The sequence below is a fragment of the Mobula birostris genome, chromosome 15 (assembly GCF_030028105.1).
Source record: "Mobula birostris isolate sMobBir1 chromosome 15, sMobBir1.hap1, whole genome shotgun sequence".
In the NCBI taxonomy this organism is placed as follows: domain Eukaryota; kingdom Metazoa; phylum Chordata; class Chondrichthyes; order Myliobatiformes; family Myliobatidae; genus Mobula; species Mobula birostris.
The window spans coordinates 42,957,037-42,978,411 of record NC_092384.1 but is presented as its reverse complement, the minus strand read 5'-3'; the positions used below and the strand labels follow the sequence as shown (position 1 = coordinate 42,978,411).

At 42.1% G+C, this 21,375-nt stretch overlaps 1 protein-coding gene across 7 annotated transcripts in view; it reads right to left on the bottom strand.

Annotated features, from left to right (window-relative positions):
- Positions 1–21,030, bottom strand: part of plekhf1 (pleckstrin homology domain containing, family F (with FYVE domain) member 1) — a 33,971-nt gene extending 12,941 nt beyond the window's left edge. For 5 of the 7 annotated variants that reach the window (XM_072279658.1, XM_072279662.1, XM_072279661.1 and 2 more), the window contains exon 1: positions 20,692–21,030. The gene's annotated coding sequence lies outside the window, so the exon portion shown is untranslated. Of the gene's footprint in view, positions 1–5,201; positions 9,641–20,691 lie in introns of those variants that run through there. The other 2 variants (XM_072279659.1, XM_072279660.1) reach the window with 1 other exon arrangement.
- Positions 21,031–21,375: the final 345 nt, after the last annotated feature.

Genomic DNA, 21,375 nt, shown 5'->3' with positions numbered 1-21,375 from the left:
CTTCAGCTGGATCCTCAACTTCCTCACAGACAGGACCCAGGCTGTAAAAATAGGGGACAAGCTCTCCTCAACAATCACTCTGAGCACCGGTGCCCCACAAGGCTGTGTACTCAGCCCCCTGCTGTACTCACTGTACACACATGATTGCGTAGCCAAGTCTGCATCGAATTCAATATATAAGTTTGCAGATGACACAACAATTGTAGGCCGTATCTTGGGTAATGATGAGTTTGAGTACAGAGAGTAAATTAAGAACCCGGTGGCATGGTGCAAAGACAATAACCTACCTCTCAATGTCAGCAAGACAAATTAATTGGTTGTTGACTTCAGAAGGACGACCCCATTTACATCGGTGGTGCGCAAGTGGAACAGGTCAAAATCTTTAAGTTCCTCGGGATCAATATCACAAATGACCTGACTTGTCCAATCAAGCAGAGTTCACTGCCAAGAAGGCCCACCAGCGCCTTTACTTCCTGAGAAAGCTAAAGAAATTTGGCCTGTCCCCTAAAACCCTCACTAATTTTTATAGATGCACCGTTGAAAGCACTCTTCTAGGGTGCATCACAACCTGGTATGGAAGTTGTCCTGTCCAAGACCGAAAGAAGCTGCAGAGGATCATGAACACAGCGCAGCACATCACACAAACCAATCTTCCGTCCTTGGACTCACTTTACACCGCACGCCGTCTGAGCAATGCTGCCAGGATAATCAAGGACACGACCCACCCAGCCAACACACTTTTCGTCCCTCTTCCCTCTGGGAGAGGGCTCAGGAGCTTGAAGACTCGTATGGCCAGATTTGGGAACAGCTTCCTTCCGACTGTGAGAAGACTGCTGAATGGATCCTGACCCGGATCTGGGCCGTACCCTCCAAATATCCGGACCTGCCTCTTGGTTTTTTTGCACTACCTTACTTTCCCTTTTCTATTTTCTATTTATGATTTATAATTTAAGTTTTTAATATTTACTTTCGATTTGTACTCCAGCGAGCGCGGAGCGCAGAATCAATTATGGCCGTGATGATTGTACGCTCTAGTATCAATTGTTTGGCAACAATAAAGTAAAGTAAATTGCAGTCAATGTGATGAGTTGCAATGTAAAAGGAGAACAAAATTGAAAAGAGTGATGAATATAGGACTGAAGGTTTAATATATGAATGCACAAAGTACACAGAATAAGGTAGATGAACTTGTAGCATAGTTACAGATTGGCTTGTATGATGTTGTGGGCATCACTGAAACAAGGCTGAAAGAAGATTACAACTGGGAGCTTAGCGTCCAAGGATACACATTGTATTCAAATGACAGTCAGGTTGGCAGAGTGGATGGGGAGGTAATGTTGGTAAAAAAATGAAATGAAATCATTAAGAGTGATGACATTAGGATTGGAAAGTGTGGAATCATTGTGGGTAGAGCTGAGAAACTGCAAGCATAAAAAGACCCTGATGGAAGTTACATATATACATGTTAAGTTTTCTACTACCAGTGCTGCGAAGTATTTCATTTAGTAACTTTCTGTAAAAGCAGTGTGTTCTGCTGGTCGAATGTTTCGGTTTTGGCTAAAGATAAGGGGCTATGATGTTCAACCTAGGAATTTTGTGTCAGCCAATCAGGATGGTGGAATTGGGAGCAGGTTCGAGAGAGATTTGTGATGGACACTGGTGGGTTTCATAGTCTTTTTGGCGGGAGACACAGAGAAGAGAAAATCAGAATAGATGGCTGTAGGATTCAATCTGATGGGAAGACGCGGTTGCAAGGAGTGCTTCGTGAGACGAAAGAGTCCAAGATGTGAAGCTCTACTGGTGATTGGAGATGAGAATTCAGTGCCATGAGTAAAGGTTATACTCAGCTTTTGAAAAATACAAGTTCCAACACCATGTGCATATTTAGACTTGTTTAACTGCAATGGGCTCTTTTATTTTTACTGCTTTTCTTTTCTTTCTCTTAATAACTGTTTGATAAAGCTGAAATTAGTAAATACACTTTCTTCACTATTTTACGTGGTGTACAATCTGTTATTTCTTGCCAACTGTATGGGCAGTGTGTACAGAGCATTCACTCTAATCAAGGTTTCTTTCGTTGAAACATCACAAAGTTCCTGTTTGGTTGAACCCCAAATCATTCTGACCCTCGACGTATATTGTTTTAGAAAGGTGGTCTCCTCACTGCTGAGTCACCTGGCTGTTAACAGAGCTGGGTAACGGGCCAGGTTTGCATACAAGCCTGGTGAGGGGCTACATTTGTGGAGGCTCATCTGGGATTCGCTGAATGTTGTGTAATTGTTGTTAAGAATTGATAAAGCGACTTGTGTGCTTAATCCTGTGTTTCAATTAGTTTCAGGAAAAGTGATTAAGGTACATTATTATGGATGCCACAGGGACTGAGGTTTGGTATGATTCAAAGAGATGACCCACAAATGATGCTTGTGTTCTGAGCAGGGTGTATATCTGAAGCCCGGATGAGCTGCTAATTAGAGAGCTGAGTTTTGTATAAGCACTGGGTAAAGTTACGTTGGTTGAATGGCGGTGCAATCAATTGGCAAGTAAAGATGTCATGTTAGTCCAGAATAGCAGTGACGTGATTGAAGTTGCATTCCTGATAGGGTAGGGACACCTACAGAGGTGGGGCCATGGGCAGTCCATATTTTTAGAGAAGTGGGGCAAGTAGCTAAGGATGAGGACGTTAAAGACAAGTTGTTCTCATTTCTGCGATGTGAGGGGAAGGAGTTGTCTGATGTGAAAGGTCTAATGGATGATGGAAACTCTGAGCTGGCAATTACATCACTGGTAGATAAATGCCGAAGTGTACTGATGGAGAGCCAGAGTTATTGTAAGCTGAGAATGTTCTTCGGAGTCACGGCCATCAACTCGATGGGCTGAATGGCCAACTTCTGCTCCTTTGTCTTATGGTCTTATGATCATCCCGGATGGGGAAGAGACTTGGGTGGAGCAGACATCTCAATTACTGGATGAGTGGCAGCGCTCAGATAATATGAAAGGACAGCAACTGGTAGAGAGTCTAAAATGTCGAGCTGCTGAGGCGTCGAGGTCCTTAAAGGCAGAGAACCCATCAGTCACGTCCATGGGCCACATGCAAGCATTAGAAAAAGTTTTTCGTTCGATGGACAGCCCAATGGAACCTATAAGGCCATAAGAGTATAAGATATAGGAGCAGAAGTAGGCCATTCAGCACATCGAGTCTGCTCCACCATTCAATCATGGGCTGATCTAATTCCTCCAGTCATCCCCATTCCCCTGCCTTCTCCCCATACTCTTTGATGCCCTGGCTAATCAAGAACCATCTATCTTTGCCAATGACTTGGCATCTACAGCCGCTCATGGCAACAAATTTTGCCAGAAGTCCATTAACCCCATAGTCCAAATCATTGACATACATCGTAAAAAACAACGGTCCCAACACCAACCCCTGTGGAACTACAGTGGGAACCGGCAGCCAGACAGAATAGGGTCCCTTTACTCCCACTCTCTGTTTTCTGCTGACTAGCCAATGCTCCACCCATGCTAGTAACTTCCCTGTAATTCCATAGTATCTTATCTTGCTCAGCAGCCTCATGTGCGGCACCCTGTCAAAGGCCTTCTGAAAATCCAAGTACACCACATCTACTACATCTCCTTTGTCTATCCTGCTTGTCATTTCCTCAAAGAATTGAGTAGGTTAGTCAGACAGGATTTTCCTTTCAGGAAACCATGCTGGCTTTGGCCTATCTTGTCATATGCCTCCAGGTTCTCCATAATCTCATCCCTAACAATCAATTCCAACAACTTCCCAACCACTGATGTCAGGCTAACAGATCTATAGTTTCCTTTCTGCTGCCTCCCACCCTTCTTAAATAGCGGAGTAACATGTGCAATTTCCCAGTCATCTAGTACAATGCCAGGATCTATCGATTCTTGAAAGATCATCGTTAAAGCCTCCGCAATCTCTCCAGCTTCTTCCTCAGAACCTTATGATGAGGTTCAGGCACACATTCTAGGAGAAAGGGGAGAAAATACTAGACTAAATTTTCAGGCTACAATGACAGCTGCATTGCTTCTGTTGTAAAGGGACCATTCTTTGGGCTGAGATAAATCGATTAGGGATGGAAAAATTTGTGAAGGGCATGCTGTCATGCAACAAGATTGCTTTAAGCATTTGAATGTCTCATTAGACGTATCCCCCTCCCTCATTTGTTGAGCTGATCAGAGAAGTAAGACAGGAGGAAAATACAATGGAGGAGTGGGAGTCTACCATCAGCAGAGTCAAGTCCTCAGCAGTAGCCTCTGTTGCTGAAGAGCCCTCTGATAATGTAGTGAAAATTCTGCAAGCCGAGTATTTTTGTTGATGTCGGTTAGTGCTACCACCAAATGAAACAAGCCCAATAGGAAACCGGACCCACTGGTAAGACGTATTAAACAGAGGGCTGCTTCTGACAAGGGAAGTGACTAATATTTTATTACAACTGTGGTGAGGAAGGACTTTTCAAGTGGGAGTGTGAAACAGTGACGGCGCCAGAGATTTTTTCTTTCTGGTGCTACAGTGGGGCTGAATTATTCAGTGATGGTGCTGAGGGATGTACTGTATTCGCAAGGCCAGACGCGTGGCGTTCAAAAGTCAGTTTCAAGCATTCTGTGCCTACTATAAATGTGTCTGTTGATTCACAAGCAACAGCAAATGATAAATATAATATAGAAGTGAACTGTGACAGTGTCAACAGCATCGGAGACAACCCGGACTACACAGAGCATAAACAAACAAACCAACAGAGCATCTGACCCACAGCGCACAACGAGAATCACGCACCAATCCCGCAATCAGCGTCAAATTCGTGCTTTTCAACTGAAAAACACAACACTACCCCACAATGCCCACTGCTATTTGCATTACATAGACAGACAATGCCAAAAGATACACTGTTATTAAAATCAAATAAGGCAAACAACAGATGCAAGGCTTTACCAGGAGTTGGACAAGTCGTACTCTGACCATGCAATACCTCAATTAATTTGGCTACTGAATTTAAAACAAAAATCAACAGAATCACCACTTGGAAGCCTAAGGAAAACCAGTAGGCTTAATAGCAGTATATGTAATATTTTGGGATTTGCAGGAAACATAAGGACTATGGGGTATCCACCACAAAATAATAATAATAATAATCAGCGTTAGTCTTGGACCAAATTTTTAAAAAATCATCTGCACTCACCATTGATATTTTCAGAGAAGCACAATCCGTCTGTTGTTGTGATTGGTGGTGAAAGCTTCAATGATTTTCTGGATGTCAAGTGCAAGGCTGAGACACCACTGATTCCTCTGGATGAGGTCGTTTTCCCACTAAAAATCGATCCATTTTTCACGCCGACCAAAATAATGCATGTGCCAGGCCCACGCTAGCTTGTAAAAGCACAATGTGTGTGTGCGTGTGTGTGTGTGTGTGTGTGTGTGTGTGTGTGTGTGTGTGTGTGGGGCATCCGTTAGTCTCATGAGACCATCGATCTGCGGCTGTATACTATCAATCTCTCACGTCTCTCAATCTATCAATCTCTCTGACATCACCACCTTAAGTGATCTTAGATCAGCTTAACTGATCTGAGGACAGCAATGGCAAGACATTGACAATGAACGAATAAGCAGAAGTGTAGAGTGGATCTGACAGTTTATAACTTTATTGCTGCGTGAGTGCTATGGTAATTGGGGGCGCTGTTTCACTAGATCAACTGCAGAAACAAGCTGTATTCAAAACTATACAGAGAAAGCAAAGCAGCTGCAATTTGTATGTGAAATATCAGTTAATTCTTGGTGGTGCTACGGTGGTGCTATTGTAATTTCTGCTGGGGCTATAGCACCAGCTAGCACCACCTTAGCGCCACCCCTGGTGTGAAGGACAGGAAAACCTTCAGAAAGTAACCCAACTGTTATTTAAATAGAAAAGGAATTTGGGAAACTTTGGAGAGAGTCAGTAAAAGGGAATGGTTTGACATCTCGGAGAAATCATATTCCAGTTAATGTATCAAGGAAAACACTAAAGTGCAAAAGCCTTTCCCTGAAAGCTTAGTGGGACCAAGCTTGACTGTATCCATATGGATTGAGGCTGTTTATGCTAGAGCCATAATTGACACAGGTTCTTAGGTTACTCTACTCTACTGATCATTTTACGGCTGATATTTGACGCATTTACCATTGATGCCACTCAGTGCCCTACAAATCTGGGGCCTTACTACTGATGATTACCTATATGAATAGTTACTTGTCATTGCAGCTGGAGCTTTCGGAAGCAGATGTAGGAGTAGCTGAGGCCCTTGATAATCTAGGGTTGGTCTGTCCAGATCCAACTGAAAACCTTGAAGCTTCCATTATTGTGGGAATCATTGTGAGAAGGCTCAGGGGAGCCTGCAAGGAGAGAAACGGAGAGAATTTTTTGAAAACCTTGTCCACTCACCAGGAGTTCAGAGCTGTTTTTGACAAGGGGCAAGTTCCTTCTAAGCAGGATGAAGAGCATAAATAAGGAACTGTGTGGTACATTCAGACCAAAGCTGACGTGTTATGTCCTGGGGAATTAGCTAGAGTGACGGGAAACCCCAAATTCCCCAGAACGCTCGATGACGAGGTCTTCTTGGTGGATCCGGAGGATCACGAAGAAGAGTCACGCTTACTTGCTGGGGTACTGGTGAGACCTGAGCTGCAGAAACCATCGGCTGTACATGTAAACAGGATGACAGTGATTGTCAGGAACACCTTGGGGAGAGAGGTCACCGTCAGACATGGGATGCCAGTGGCCCATCTTTTCCCATGACCGTAATATCCAGTTTTCCAGTGAGAAAACTGGGAGAGAGACAATCTCCTGTATCAAAAAAGTTTAAAAGCCAAGTCATTCAACTTTGGTAACTCCCCGGTATCTGAGGGACGGAAAAGGAGACTAATGGAGAAGATGTTGGGTTTGAAGATGTCTTTTCCACTGATGAGTTTGATGTGGTTTACTCCAAGCGTATTTGTCACACCATCTGAGTGACAGAGGACACCCCTTTCAGAGAAAGGTCTTGATGATTAGCACCAGTGGAGGTGGAAGATGTTTGGCAGCATCTGCTGAAACTGAAGGAAAATGGAATTCACACTGAGTCAAGAAGTCCCTATGCGTCACCCATAGTGGTGATGAGGAAGAAGAATGGGAAGGTGCAAAGGTGTGTTGAGTATCGGACACTGAATCCACGTACGGTCCCTAACCAATATACTGTTCCTCAGATCAAGAATGTATTGGCCTGCCTGAGTGGAGTGAAGTGGTTCAGTGTGCTGGACCTCAGGAATGAGTATCATCAGATACACATGAATGAAGGCAATAAAGAGAAGACGGCATTTATATGTTCATTTGGATTCTTTTGGTTTGAAAGAATGCCCCAGAGCATATCAGGAGCATAGACTACTTTCTAACATGTCATGGAGAAGATGGTTAGGGACATGGGCTTGCTTGAGGTACTGGTGTACTTGGATGATCTCATAGTGTTCGGGTCCATACTGGAGGAGCATGAGACGAGGTTACTGAAGGTGCTAAACCACTTGAAAGCTGAAATGTTAAAACTGTCACTGTACAAGTGCCAGTTCTGTAAGGCATCCATCTACTATGTCAGACATGTAGTCTCAGAGTATGGCGTAGCTACAGATCCGTCAAAGATAGATGTGGTGACCACATGGACAAGGCCCAAAAATGTGAGCATTCTATGCTCATTCCTTGGATTCTGTGGGTACTACTGGAGAGTTGTGAAGGACTACTCCAAAGTAAGCCACCTTTGAATCAGCTTCTGTCTGGATACCCTGCCTTGGGGAAGAAAGTGAGAATGAATGGAGAAGAAGATAAAGTTCATCTTAGCCCTTAGAAGCCTTTCAGGGAAAGATGGGATGCAAAATGTGAAGAGGCCTTTCTGATACTGAAAGAGTTGCTGACTAAGGCACCTGCGTCAGCCTTTGCAAACCCCTAGTTGCTGTACGTACTACATACCGACACCAGCCATGAGGGTTTAGGGGGTGTTCGATATCAAGACTAGGGCAAAGGGTTGAGACCTGTTGCATTTGTCAGCAGGAGTCTGTCACCCCCCGAATGAAACTACCCTATGCACAAACTGGAGTTTCTGGCATTGAAGTGGGCTGTGGTGGTGATTAACTATATGGTGCCAAGTTCGAAGTGAAGACGGACAACAATTCATTGACTTATATCCTGACCGTGGCGAAGTTGAAGGCCATAGGTCATCATTGGTTGATGGCATTGTCTGCTTATGATTTCAGCCTGAAATATCAGCCGGAGAGCCAGAACATTGATGTAGATGTGTTGTCCCGATGTTCGTATGAGTTGCTGGAAATGGATGGAGCGTGGGAGTGTTCTTGCCTCTGGTGTTAAAGCAATGTGCCAGTTTTCGACAGTGGGGAAATCAGCGGCAAGGCTCGGGCACGATAGAGCTGTGGATCATTTGGGAGCTTCTGGTTATGCCACTCCACAAGCTTATTGCGACTTGACCACTTTGGATGCAAAGCAGTTGCCCACCTTGAGCCCTGCAGAAGTGACAGCAGCCCAGTGAAACGATACTTGTATAGGTGCCATTTGGTCATCTGTTGCAGGAGCAGGGATAGCCCAAGCTGAAAAGATGAAACAGCCTTCCATACCCCTACTGATGAGAGAATGGGACAAACAGGAGTTGAGGAACCAAGTTGTATACAGGCCTCATCTCCTCTTGACAGACCGCGGTATTCCCAGTTGGTCTTGCATGAGAAACATTGGAGGATTGAGTTGAAGTCACTTCATGACGATTCAGGTCATTTGAGGTTTGATCTGAGACCTATAGATTGATCCGAGATTGGTTCTATTGGCTCTGAATAAAGCCTGAGGTTGAAGAGTACTGTAAGTTGCGCATCTGATGTATTTGGAGGAAGACACAGCCTACGAGTGTTGCTCGATTATCTTATCTAGTGCAGGACCACTTGATTTAGTGTGCATGGATTTCCTTTCCATAGAACCTGATTCCAGCAACACTGCGAATATCTTGGTCATCACTGATCACTACACTAGATATGCTCGAACCTTCCCCACAAAGGTTCAGAGGACATCTACAGTTGTCAAAGTGTTATGGGAGAAGTACTTTGTTCATTATGGCCTCCCAAGAGGAATACACAGTGACCAGAGAAGGGCTTGTGAGAGTTGGGTCAAACATGAGCTACTGAGCATGCTTGGAGTCAAGAAGTTGAGGACTACACCCTGTCACCCTTTGGGTAATCCCTAGCCTAAAAGGTTCAACCGGACATTGTTAGACGTGCTTGGAACCCTTGATATCAACAAAAAAGAACAAATGGACTCAGCATATTGGGCTTTTTTCTTCACTGCTACAACTGTATACAGAAGGAAGCTACTAAATATTTGCCATACTGTTTGTTATTCGGGTGTGAAGCAAGATTGTTTGTAGTTCTCTGTTTTGGGGCTAGAAGTGAAGACTTGCCACAGAAGATGTGTCTCGAGTATGTGTCTGACAGGAGGAAAGAATTGCAAAAGGCTTATGAGCTAGCAGCAGTTTCTGCTACCAAGCAGAATCAAAGAAACAAAAGGAGATATGATCAAAAGTTTAGGTTATCTGAACTGATGCCTGGAGACAGAGCTTTAATAAGAAACTTGGGGCTACCAGCGAAGCAGAAGTTGGCTGACCGCTGGGTGTCTACGCCTTATATAATGGAGAGCCAGGTGCTAAACATGCCAGTTTTTCAGGTGAAGCTAGAATATGGAAATGGCCCTGTCAAGATTCTCCATCGGAATCACCATTTTCCTCTAGGGCAGGAGGCAAGTATTGACCCAGATCCTGACATGGATCCTACACCTAGGAGGAGAACTCTGCAAAGGAGGAGGAGAATAAAAAAGCAATCAGTGCAAAGACCTGAAACGGACTGAACCACTGAATGCTGTACGGACTCAGCGGATGAGGAACTGGGGTTGTGGTATACATTACCTTATGCAAACTCCTCAAGAGTTGATGAAGAGATACCTGAATCTCCCAACAGTGACTCAGATGTAGCAGGGTGCACTAGTAGTGGACAGGGAGATGCAATGCCAGACAGTGAAGGGAAGCTGGGCTCCAATGTAATTGGGGATGATGCTGAGCCCAGTCAGGTGACAGGGGGATCGGAGTAGCTGGAAGACATGAGTAATGGACAGGGAGGGGCATCCCCAAGTAGACAGAAAAGGTCACAAGGACAGCCTGAAGCTGAAGGTTGAGATAAGAGGAACCCAGAGAGTCAGGAAACCCCCAGATAGGCTAGCATATGACACACCAGAGAAACAGAGTGTTGTGTCTATCCCCATAGTGAGATATGTTACTGCCATTCACAAATAGGCTGAGGGTTTTGAAATCATGAAATTGATTTGAATACTGTGTTACTAATAATGGTTTGATAACTTTCAAAGTCATGAGGACATGACTATTTTTGTTAGTGGGGGGAGGGGGTAGTGCCCTGGCTAAGATTTCTACTACTAGTGCTGTGGAGTGTTTCATTTAAAAGGTTTCTGTAAAAGCAGTGTATCCTGCTGGTGGAATATTTTGGTTTCGGCTAAAGATAAGGGGTTACGATGTTCAATTTAGGAATATTGTGTGAGCCAGTCAGGATGGTGGATTTGGGAGAAGGTGTGAGATATGTTACTGCCATTTACAAATGGGCTGAGGGTTTTGAAATCACAAAATTCATTTGAATACTGTATCACCATTACTCACAGCACTGAATTATCATCACCAATCACAGGTAGAATTTTCCGTCATTGATTGCTTCGTCTCGCAAAGCATGCAGGGAGTAATGGTGATACTCAGCTTTTGGAAAATACGAGCTCCAACATTTAGTGCACATTTAAACTATTTTTATCTGTAATGGGCCCTTTTTCCCTTTTTAAATTTTCTTTCTTTTAATAACTGTTTGATAAAGCTGAAATTAGTAAATAAACTTTTTAAATAAATATATGTGGTGTATATGCTGTTATTTCTTGCTGACTGATAATTGTGTATGGGCATTCGCTCAAATTGAGGTTTCTTTAATTGGAAAATCACAATGTTCCTGTTTGGTTGTGCCCCAGATCATAGCAATCCCAGAAGTATATTGTTTGTGGAAGGTAGCCTTCACACCGCTGAGGCACGTGGCTGTTAACGGAGCCAGCTAACGAGCCAAATCTGCATACAAACCCAGTGGGGGACTACATACAGACCTCCAAACAGTCGTAAAGATGTGGTTGTGGTCTATAAATTACAACAGGAGATAGAAAATACTTGTCAAAAGGGCAATGTTACGATGGTCATGGGTGATTTCAATATGCAGGTAGAGTGGGAAAATCAGTTTGGTGCTGGATCCCAAGAGGGGGAATTTATAGGATGCCTTTGAGATGGCTCTTCAGAGCAGCTCGTGGTTGAGCTCACTAGAGGATCAGTTATTCTGGATTGGATGTTGTGCCATGAACTGGAATTGAATAGAGAGCTCAAAGTAAAGGAACACTTTGCAACAGTGATTATAATATGATAGAATTCACCCTGCAATTTGAGAAGGAGCAGCTAAAGTAAGATGCATCAGCGTTACGGGGAGTAAAGGAAATAACAGAGGCATGAGAGAGGAACTGTACAGAATTGATTGGAAGGGGACACTGACAGTAGAGCAGCAATGGCTGGAATTTCTGGGAGCAATTCGGAAACACAGGGTAGATACATCCCAAAGAAGTAGTATTCTAAAGGCAGGATGACAAAACCGTGGCTGACAATAGAAGTCAAGGTCAACATAAAAGCTAAAGAGGGCATATAATAGAGTAAAAATTAGTGGGGTTAGAGGATTGGAAAGTTCTTAAAAACCAACAGAAGGAAGAGATGGAATACAAAGATAAGCTAGCCAGTAATATTAAAGAGCATACCAAAAGTTTCTTCAGGTATATGAAGTGTAAAAGAAAGGCAAGAGTAGATACTGGACTGCTGGAAAATGATGCTACAAGGTAGTAATGTGGGACAAGGAAATGGTGGATGAACTGAATAAGTATTTTACATCAGTTTTCACTATGGAAGATACTAACAGTAAGCCAGAAGTTTCAAGAATGTCAGGGAGCAGAAGTGACTGAAGTTGCCATTACTAGGGAGAAAATGCTTGGCAAACTGAAAGGTCTGAAGGTAGATAAATTACCTGAACCAGATGCTATACACCCTAGGGTTCTGAAAAAAGTAGCTGAAGAGATTGTGGAGGCATTAGTAATGACCTTTCAAGAATCAATGGATTCTGGCTTGGTTCTGGAAGACTGGAAAATTGCAAATGTCACTCCATTCTTCAAGAAGTACGAGAGTCAGAAGAAAGGTAATTATAGGCCAATTAGCCTGACCTCAAAGGTTGGGAAGATGTTGCAGTCGATCGTTAAGGATTTGGTTTTGGGGCACTTGGTGGCACATGATAAAATAGGCCATAGTCAGCATGATTTCTCACGGGAAATTCTTGCCTGACAAATCTGGTGGAATTATTTGAAGAAATAACAAGCAGCATAGACAAAGGAGAATCAGTGGATGTTGTGTACTTGCATTTTCAGAATGTGATTTACAAGCTGCCACACATGTTAACAGGTTAAGAGCCCATGGTTATACAGGTTAAGATGGTTATACAGGTTAACATGGTTATACAGGAAAGATACCAGCATGGAGAGACCAATGGCTGATGGGCAGGAGGCAGAGTGGGAATAAAGGGAGTCTTTTCTGACTGGTTGCTGGTGTCTAGTAGTGTTCCACAGAGGTCTGTGTTGGGACCACTTCTTTTTACATTCTATGTCAATGATTTGGATGACAGAATTGATGACTTTATGGCCAAGTTTGTTGATGATACAAAGAAAGGTGGAGGGGCAAGTAGATTTGAGGAAGTAGGGAGGCTACAGAAGGACTTAGACAGATTAGGAGAATGGGCAAAGAAGTGGCAGATGGAGTACAATGTCGAGGAGTGTATGGTCATACACGTTGGTAGAAGAAATAAAAGCATTGGCTATTTCATAAATGGAGAGAAAATTCAAAAATTTGAGGTGCAAAGGGATTTGGGAGTCCTCATGCAGTATCCCTAAAGGTTAATTTGCAGGTGAGTCTGTGGTGAGGAAGGCAAATGTGATGTTAGCATTCATTTCGAGAGGACTAGAATATAAAAGCAAGGGTGTAATTTTCTGCTTTATAAAGCACTGGCTAGGCCTCAGGAAGTATTGTGAGCAGTTTTCGGCCCGTTATCTAAGAAAGGATGTGCTGATATTGGAAAGGGTTCAAAGGAGGTTCACGAAAATGATTCCGGAATTGAAAGGCTTATCGTATGTGTAGTGTTTGATGGCTCTGGGCCTGTATTCACTGGAATTCAGAAGAACGAGGGGGGACATCATAGAAACTTATCGAATGGTGAAAGGCCTAACAGGGTGGATATGAAGAGGATTTTTCCCGTGATGGGGGAAGTCTAAGACCAGAGGACATATCCTCACAATAGAGTGACATTTAGAATGGAGCGAAGGAGGAATTTTTTTTACTTTACTTTATTGTCACCAAACAATTGATACTAGAACGTACAATCATCACAGCAATATTTGATTCTGCGCTTTGTGCTCCCTGGAGTACAGATCGATAGTAAATATTAAAAATTTAAATTATAAATCATAAATAGAAAATAGAAAAGGGAAGGTAAGGTAGTGAAAAAAAACTGAGAGGCAGGTCCGGATATTTGGAGGGTACGGCCCAGATCTGGGTCAGGATCCGTTCAGTAGTCTTATCACGGTTGGAAAGAAGCTGTTCCCAAATCTGGCCGTACAAGTCTTCAAGTTCCTGAGCCTTCTCCCGGAGGGAAGAGGGACAAAAGGTGTGTTGGCTGGGTGGGTCGTGTCCTTGATTATCCTGGCAGCACTGCTCAGACAGTGTGTGGTGTAAAGTGAGTCCAAGGAGGAAAGATTGGTTTGTGTGATCTGCTGGGCTATGTTCACAATCTTCTGCAGCTTCTTCCAGATTTGGACAGGACAACTTCCATACCAGGTTGAGGTGCACCCAAGAAGAATGCTTTCTACGGTGCATCTATAAAAATTAGTGAAGGTTTTAGGGGACAGGCCAAATTTCTTTAGTTTTCTCAGGAAGTAAAGGCGCTGGTGGGCCTTCTTGGCAGTGGATTCTGCTTGGTTGGACCAAGTCAGGTCATTTGTGATATTGACCCCGAGGAACTTAAAGCTTTTGACTTGTTCCACTTGCACACCACCAATGTAAATGGGGTCGTGCGGTCCGCTACTCCTTCTGAAGTCAAAAACCAATTCCTTCATCTTGCTGACGTTGAGGGATAGGTTATTGTCTTCGCACCATGCCACCAGGTTCTTAATTTCCTCTCTGTACTCAAACTCATCATTACCTGAGATATGGCCTACAATTGTTGTGTCATCAGCAAACTTATATGTTGAGTTCGATGGAAACTTGGCTACACAATCATGGGTGTACAGTGAGTACAGCAGGGGGCTGAGTACACAGCCTTGTGGGCACCGGTGCTCAGAGTGATTGTAGAGGAGAGCTTGTCCCTTATTTTTACAGCCTGGGTCCTGTCTGTGAAGAAGTTGAAGATTCAACTGCAGATCTGAGTGCTAAGGCCCAGGTTCCAGAGCTTAGGAATCAGTTTATTTGGAATGATGGCATTAAAAGCAGAGCTCTAGTCAATGAAAAGGAGCCTTACGCATGCATCTTTATTCTCCAGGTGTTCTAAGGAGAAATGTAGGGCCAGAGAGATGGCATCTGCCATTGACCTGTTGCTCCGGTAGGCGAATTGCAAAGCGTTGAGGTTGGCCGGTAGGCTGAGAGTAGTGAATCTGTGGAATTTGTGCCACATGGAACTATGGAGGCCAAGTGTTGTGTATAGTTAAGGCAGAGGTTGATATATTCTTGATTAGTCAGGACATGAAGAGATACGAGGAGAAGGCAGGAGATTGGGGTTGAAAGGGCAATGGGTCAGCCCTGGTGAAATTGTGGAGCAGGCTCAATGGGCCAAATGGCCTAATTCTGCTCCTGAATCTTATGGTCTTATATGCACTCAGTAGCTGCTTTATTATGGAGCAGCAACTCAATGCATAAGAGCATGCAAACATAGTCAACAGATGTCAGAATGTGAAAGAAATATGATCTAAGTGACTGTCACTGTGGAATGATCGTTGGTGCCAGACGGGGTGGTTTGTGTATCTCGGAATCACTAATCTCCTGGGATTTTCATGCACAACAGTCTCTAGAGTCTACAGAGATCGGTGCAAAAGACAAAACAATTATCCTGTGAGTGGCAGTTCTGTGGACAAAAACACCTTGTTAATGAGAGGGGTCAGAGGAGTATGGCCAGACTAGTTCAATTTGACAGGAAAGCGAGAGTAACTCAGATAACCAGGCGCTACAACAGTGGTGTGCAGTAAAGCATCCCTGAATGCACAACATGTCAAACATTTAAGTGGATGGGCAACAACAGCAAATGACCACACCAGGTTCCACTCCTGTACTGAATAAAATTGCCACTGAGTGGAAAGAAATGAATATTTGTTACAAGTCATTTTAACCAACAATAGTTCTGCAGTTGATGACTTTAGGGAAGGTCCGTTGTTAGATTTAGTACTAGGCATATTTACTTTCAGCTCCACATGCCTAGTTGCAGTTTATGTGACTGCACTGGATATTATGAAACTAAGATAGACAGACCAAGAATTTTCTATTCTTCATTCTTAATGTTATATGTTATAATTATGTGGTTTTTGTTGGTTTTTAAGTCGGTTTGTCATATGTTTTCGTGATATCATTCTGGAAAACATTTTATCATTTCTTAATGCATGCGTTACTAAATGACAATAAAAGGGGACTGTGTGTCCTCATAATCATAATCATAATGTTCATTGAAATACCAACTATTCGCAATAGCTCAGCCTCAGTGGCTCTAGGATAGAAGGAGAGATCATTCTTAGGTTATAACAGATTTAAGAGGCATAAGGTAGAAACAAGTAAAAGCAGGCAGTGGAGGGATATAGACCGTGCACAGACGGATCAATTTTTTCAAAGTTTGTGCAGGTTAGGCATGTCATCTAAAACATTGACAATTCTCTATGTAGTCACAGTGGAGAGTGTCCTGACTGGTCGCATCATCGCCTCATATGAAAGCACCAAAGCCAAGGAATGGAAAATTCTACAAAAGTAATGGATACAGACCAGTCCATCACAAGAAACGCCTCCCCCCATTCTTTGAGCACACCTTGTAGAGTGCTGCTACAAGAGAGCAGCATCCATCATCAATGACACCTATCGTCCAAGCCATGTTCTCTTCTCACTGCTTCCATTGGGCAGGAGCTACAGAAGCCTTAGGCCCCACACCACCAAATCCAGGAACAGTTATTACCCTACAACCACCTCGCTGAACTGATCTGCCTCCACAACCCATCGAGTCACTTTCAAGGATTCTTCAACTCTTGTTCTCAGTATTATCTTTCTTTTTCAATCTTTTTATTAATTTCCAAGTATAGAAACAAAACATAGCAATAATACAAATAGTAGGAGAAATATTGTTACACTTAGGAAAAGTAATTGTAAAATCAAATAGTGTAAGTTAACAAAGCTCCCAATCATGTAGGACTGACAACGGGTAATACAAATCAAAAAAAAACTGAAAAAAATCATGAAAAAGAAAAAAAAAACAAAATCAAAAAAAAAACCCCATCCCCAAAGAAAAACAGAATTAATCAACTAAACTAAAAGACTTGGGCAAAACTAACAACTTAAAAATGGAAAAGAAGAAAACCTCAGCGTCGACGAGTCAACAACAGTACAGAGAGATCAAACAAGTTTGGAAATGATCAAATTACATCAAGTGAAAATGCTGAATGAATGGCCTCCAAGTTTTTTCAAACTTAATGGAAGGGTCATAAACTGCACTTCTAATTTTCTCCAAATTCAAACACACCATAATTTGTGAACACCAATGAAATACCTTAGGAGGGTTAATCTCTTTCCAATTCAACAAAATGGACCTTCTAGCCATTAAAGTAAGAAATGCAATCATCCTTCATGATGAAGAGGTTAAATTATTTAAATCTATCATTGGTAGTCCAAAGATAGCAGTAATTGGATGAGGTTGTAAGTCTATGTTTAGGACCGTTGAAATAATATCAAAAATATCTTTCCAATATTTCTCCAACAAGGGACATGACCAAAACATGTGGGTTAAAGAAGCTACCTCAGAATGACATCTGCCACATATTGGATTAATATAAGAGTAATAACGAGATAGTTTATCTTTGGACATATGAGCCCTGTGCACTACTTTAAACTGTATCAGCATATGCTTAGCACATACAGAGGATGAATTCACCAACTGAAGAATTTTTTCCCATTTCTCAGTCGGTATATTAATCTCAAGTTCTCCTTGGGTTCGGTTTTAGGAACTTCACTTCCTTTTACTTCTTTTAAATTATATAAACAAATGAATAACCCAATAGTTAAGCATACTTTACGTATATGGTTTCAATTCCGAAGATTTTTTGGGTTTAATCAATTTATTCTAGCAAGTCCCATTATATCAAATTTTCTTTTTCAACCTTCCACGATGGATCAAGCTTACTTTGATTGGAAAACCAAAGGTATAGTATCTTTTCGCGATTTAGTTTTGGATAATTGTTTTATGTCTTTTGATCAACTCTCTAATAAATATAATTTACCTAGATCTCACTTTTTTAGATATTTACAGATTAGAAACTTTTTAATTACTGTTTCCCCTAATTTTCCACACCCATATCCAATGGACATTTTGGAAAAAATCTTAGATTTAAATCTCTCTCAGAAAAGTGTAGTAGCAATTATATATAATATAATTATGAATTTATGTCCTGATGCTTCTAATAAAATTAAAGCTGACTGTTCTCAGTATTATCGATTTACCTTTTTTTTATTATTGCATGACTAATCTTCTTTTGCACATTGGTTGTTTTCAGTGTTTTTTATTTATAGTTTTTCGTAAATTCTATTGCATTTCCTTATTTTCCTGAAAACGCCTGCAAGAAAGTGAATCTCATTCAGCAGTACCCAGCTGGTCAGGCAGCATCTATGGCAATGGATAAACAGTCAATGTTTCGGGCCGAGATGGTTCATCAGAACTGGAAGGGAAGGGGGAAGAAGCCAGAATCAGAAGGTGGGGGTGGGGGGAAGAGTACAAGCTAGACCTGCTGAGATCCTCCAGCATTTTGTGTGCGATTCTGTTTGGATTTCCAGCATCTGCAGAATTTCTCATGTTTACTACTGCAAATCTGTTGTGGGGTGGGAGTGGGCATCTATTGTACCTGGCTTCATTTATCTCCTTCTAGCTTTTATTGTTTTTCCTCCATCTCCCCACCTTCTTATTCTTGCTTCTCCCCTTCCTTTCCAGTTTTGAGGAATGCTCTCTGCCCAAAGCATCAACTCTTTATTTCCATAGATGCAGCCCGACCTGCTGAGTTCCTCCAGCATTTCGTGTGTGTTGCATTTAATTCTCCCTACTTCTGCACCTGGTTTCAATCATTTTTCGCTGTCACAGAACATAGAGTTGCCATAGCAGTTGGCTCCTTGCCATTCCTCTCCTTTCGCACTCATTAGTCTCATTTGTTCAGGGGATAAATGGTTGTTTCCATCATTGACGACAGTCTCTGATGATTGGATTGCCTTGCGACATTCTTAAAAGCCCTGACATCCAGTACATTATTGTGCAACAAGGGTGTAGAAGGAAGTCTAAACAAGAATATTTACTATGAAATTCAACACTCAAAGAGAATATGTCCCATCACATCTAAATGAATATCAATTTTACTCTTTTAATTGTTGCATGAACAAATAATACATTCTCTGAAATAATCTCTAATCGCGAAGTTTGTCCAAATATTGTCCCAGCCCTACATTGTTAGGTATGAAAGCAAACCAAACCATTTCTTACTGAGTGCTTACTAGTCATAGAGTCATAGAGCACTACAGCACAGAAACAGGCCTTTCGGTCTATATAGTCCATGCCAAATTATTATTCTGCCTCGTCATGTCAAACCGCAGCCCTCATACTTAACCAAACTTCTCTTTAATGTTGCAAGTAAACCTGTGTCCACCACACCATTTCTGTTGGCAACACAACCCTCTGAGTGAAGAAACTGTCCCTCAGGTTCCCCTTAAATATTTCACCTTTCACCCTTAACCTATTACTTCTAGTTCTAGTCTCACCCAACTTCAGTAAAAAAAAAGCTTGTGTGCATTTATCCTACCTATACCTCTCATCATTTTGCATACCTCTATCAAGTTTCCCCTCGTTTTCCAGGAAAAAAAATATCGTAACATATTCAATCTTCCCCTGCAACTTAGGTCCCAACAACATCCTTGGAAATTTTCTCTACTCTTTCAACCTTACCGATATTTTTCTTGTAGTTAGGTGACCCGATACTCCATATTGGCCATACAACTTCAACGAGACATTCCAACTGCCATACTGAATACTCCGTTTTTATGTCAAAAGCTCTCTATACAACACTACCTACCTGTGACACCGTTTTCAAGGAATTATGGAACTGTATCCCCAGATCCCTCTGTTACCACACTCTTCAGTGCCCTGCTGTTCACTAAGTCCTACCCTGGCTTGCCCTGACCTGCCGAAGTGCAACGCCTCACACTTGTCTGCATTAAATTCCATCTGCAGTTTTTTCAGACCATTTTTCCAGCTGGTCCAGATTCTGCTGCAAGCTATGGCAACCTTTCTCGCTGTCCACTACACCAGCAACCTTGGTGTAATCCGCAAATTTGCTGATCTAGTTTACTACGTTACCAACCAGATCATTGCTATAGGTGACAAACAACAAAGGGCCCCAGCACCGATCCCTGTGGCACACCACTAGTCACAAGCCTCCAGTCAGAGAGTCAACCATCTACTACCAGTCTCTGGCTACTCCCGCAAAGTCAATCTTGAATTCGATTTACTATGTCATCCTCAATGCCAAGCGACTGAACCTTCTTGATCAGCCTCCCATTAAGGACCTTGTCAAAGCCTTGCTAAAGTCCATGCCTTGTCGTCATAAACTTTCCTGGAAACCTTCTCAGAAAAACTACCACACACAAAGCCATGTTAATTATCCCTAATCAGAACCTATCTATCCAAATACTTATATATGTAGTCACTTAGAATGCCTTTCACTAATTTACCCACTACTGACATCAGGCTCACCACTATATAATTTCCCACCTGATTCTTAAGAGTCTTTTATAAAACAGTGAAACAACTTTAAATATCCTCCAGTGCTCCGGCACCTCACCCGTGCTTAAAATGTTTTAAGTACCCCTGCCAGGCCCCTTGCAATTAATGCATGAGGCCCAAAGGGCACTTTGTTAGGCCCTGTGGATTTATCCATCTTAATTTGCCTCACCCTAAAGATTATTTTCACTTACGTGAAGTGCAAAAGAATTGGATTTTTTATTTCCCCATTGCAGCCTTGCCTGAAAGGCCACAGTTACTTGTAAAGCACCAGGGCTATTTCCGTTTCAAATCAATTTAATATGCCAGAGAGGAACATTCCCAGGGCTCAAGGTGCTGCAAACCAGGCATTTGATCTGTGTGAGTCTAGCCCAGTACTAATATGAAATACTAAGCTGACTAATTTCAGCAATACTTAAATTTGAATGAAATGTTTAAAAAGAAACACGTACCTGTTTTGTGATGAAAATATTCTGCTTGTTCCTGCAATCAGCCTTCACACTATTGCAGACAGCAGAAAGGTTGGTTGAGAAATGTTTGTTTTGCTGCGTTTCTGTTAACACAAGTGTACTCAGGAAGGAAGGAAGGAAATGCAAAGCTGGATTTTTTAAAAATAAGCCATACACTTTTCCCCTCCTGTTTGTATTTTACAATACAAGAAACCTGCAATGCTGTAAGATCTATTAGATAATCAGGATCTTGGTTCTATAAGTTTGAGTTTTTTACTGACTGCAACTGATCTTCTGCCAGGATTATTAAATCAGCTCTATAACAAGCGTTAGACAAATTATAAAACAGGCAGATTGCTGAACAAAAAAGGACTTATGTAAGGTAAAGATGAATAACCTAAATAGAATGATAATCATTCATGCAACTTTGAAAAAGCCATCTTCCGCTTTTATTTCCTCCAATGTTTCCTTCATTGCAAAACCTTTCAAACGTTTCACTGCAGAAATGATGTCTCCACTCTCACTACTACGAAATCCAAAGCCCGCAAGCAGGTCTTACTTACTTTGGTTGTAAGGTTGCTCAAGTGAATTGGTTGCATTAGATCTTTAGCACGGGAACACATACATAGTTTTCTCTGAAAGAGGGAAACATGAACTCAAGAAGGTTGGGTAAGGTTAAAAAACCTT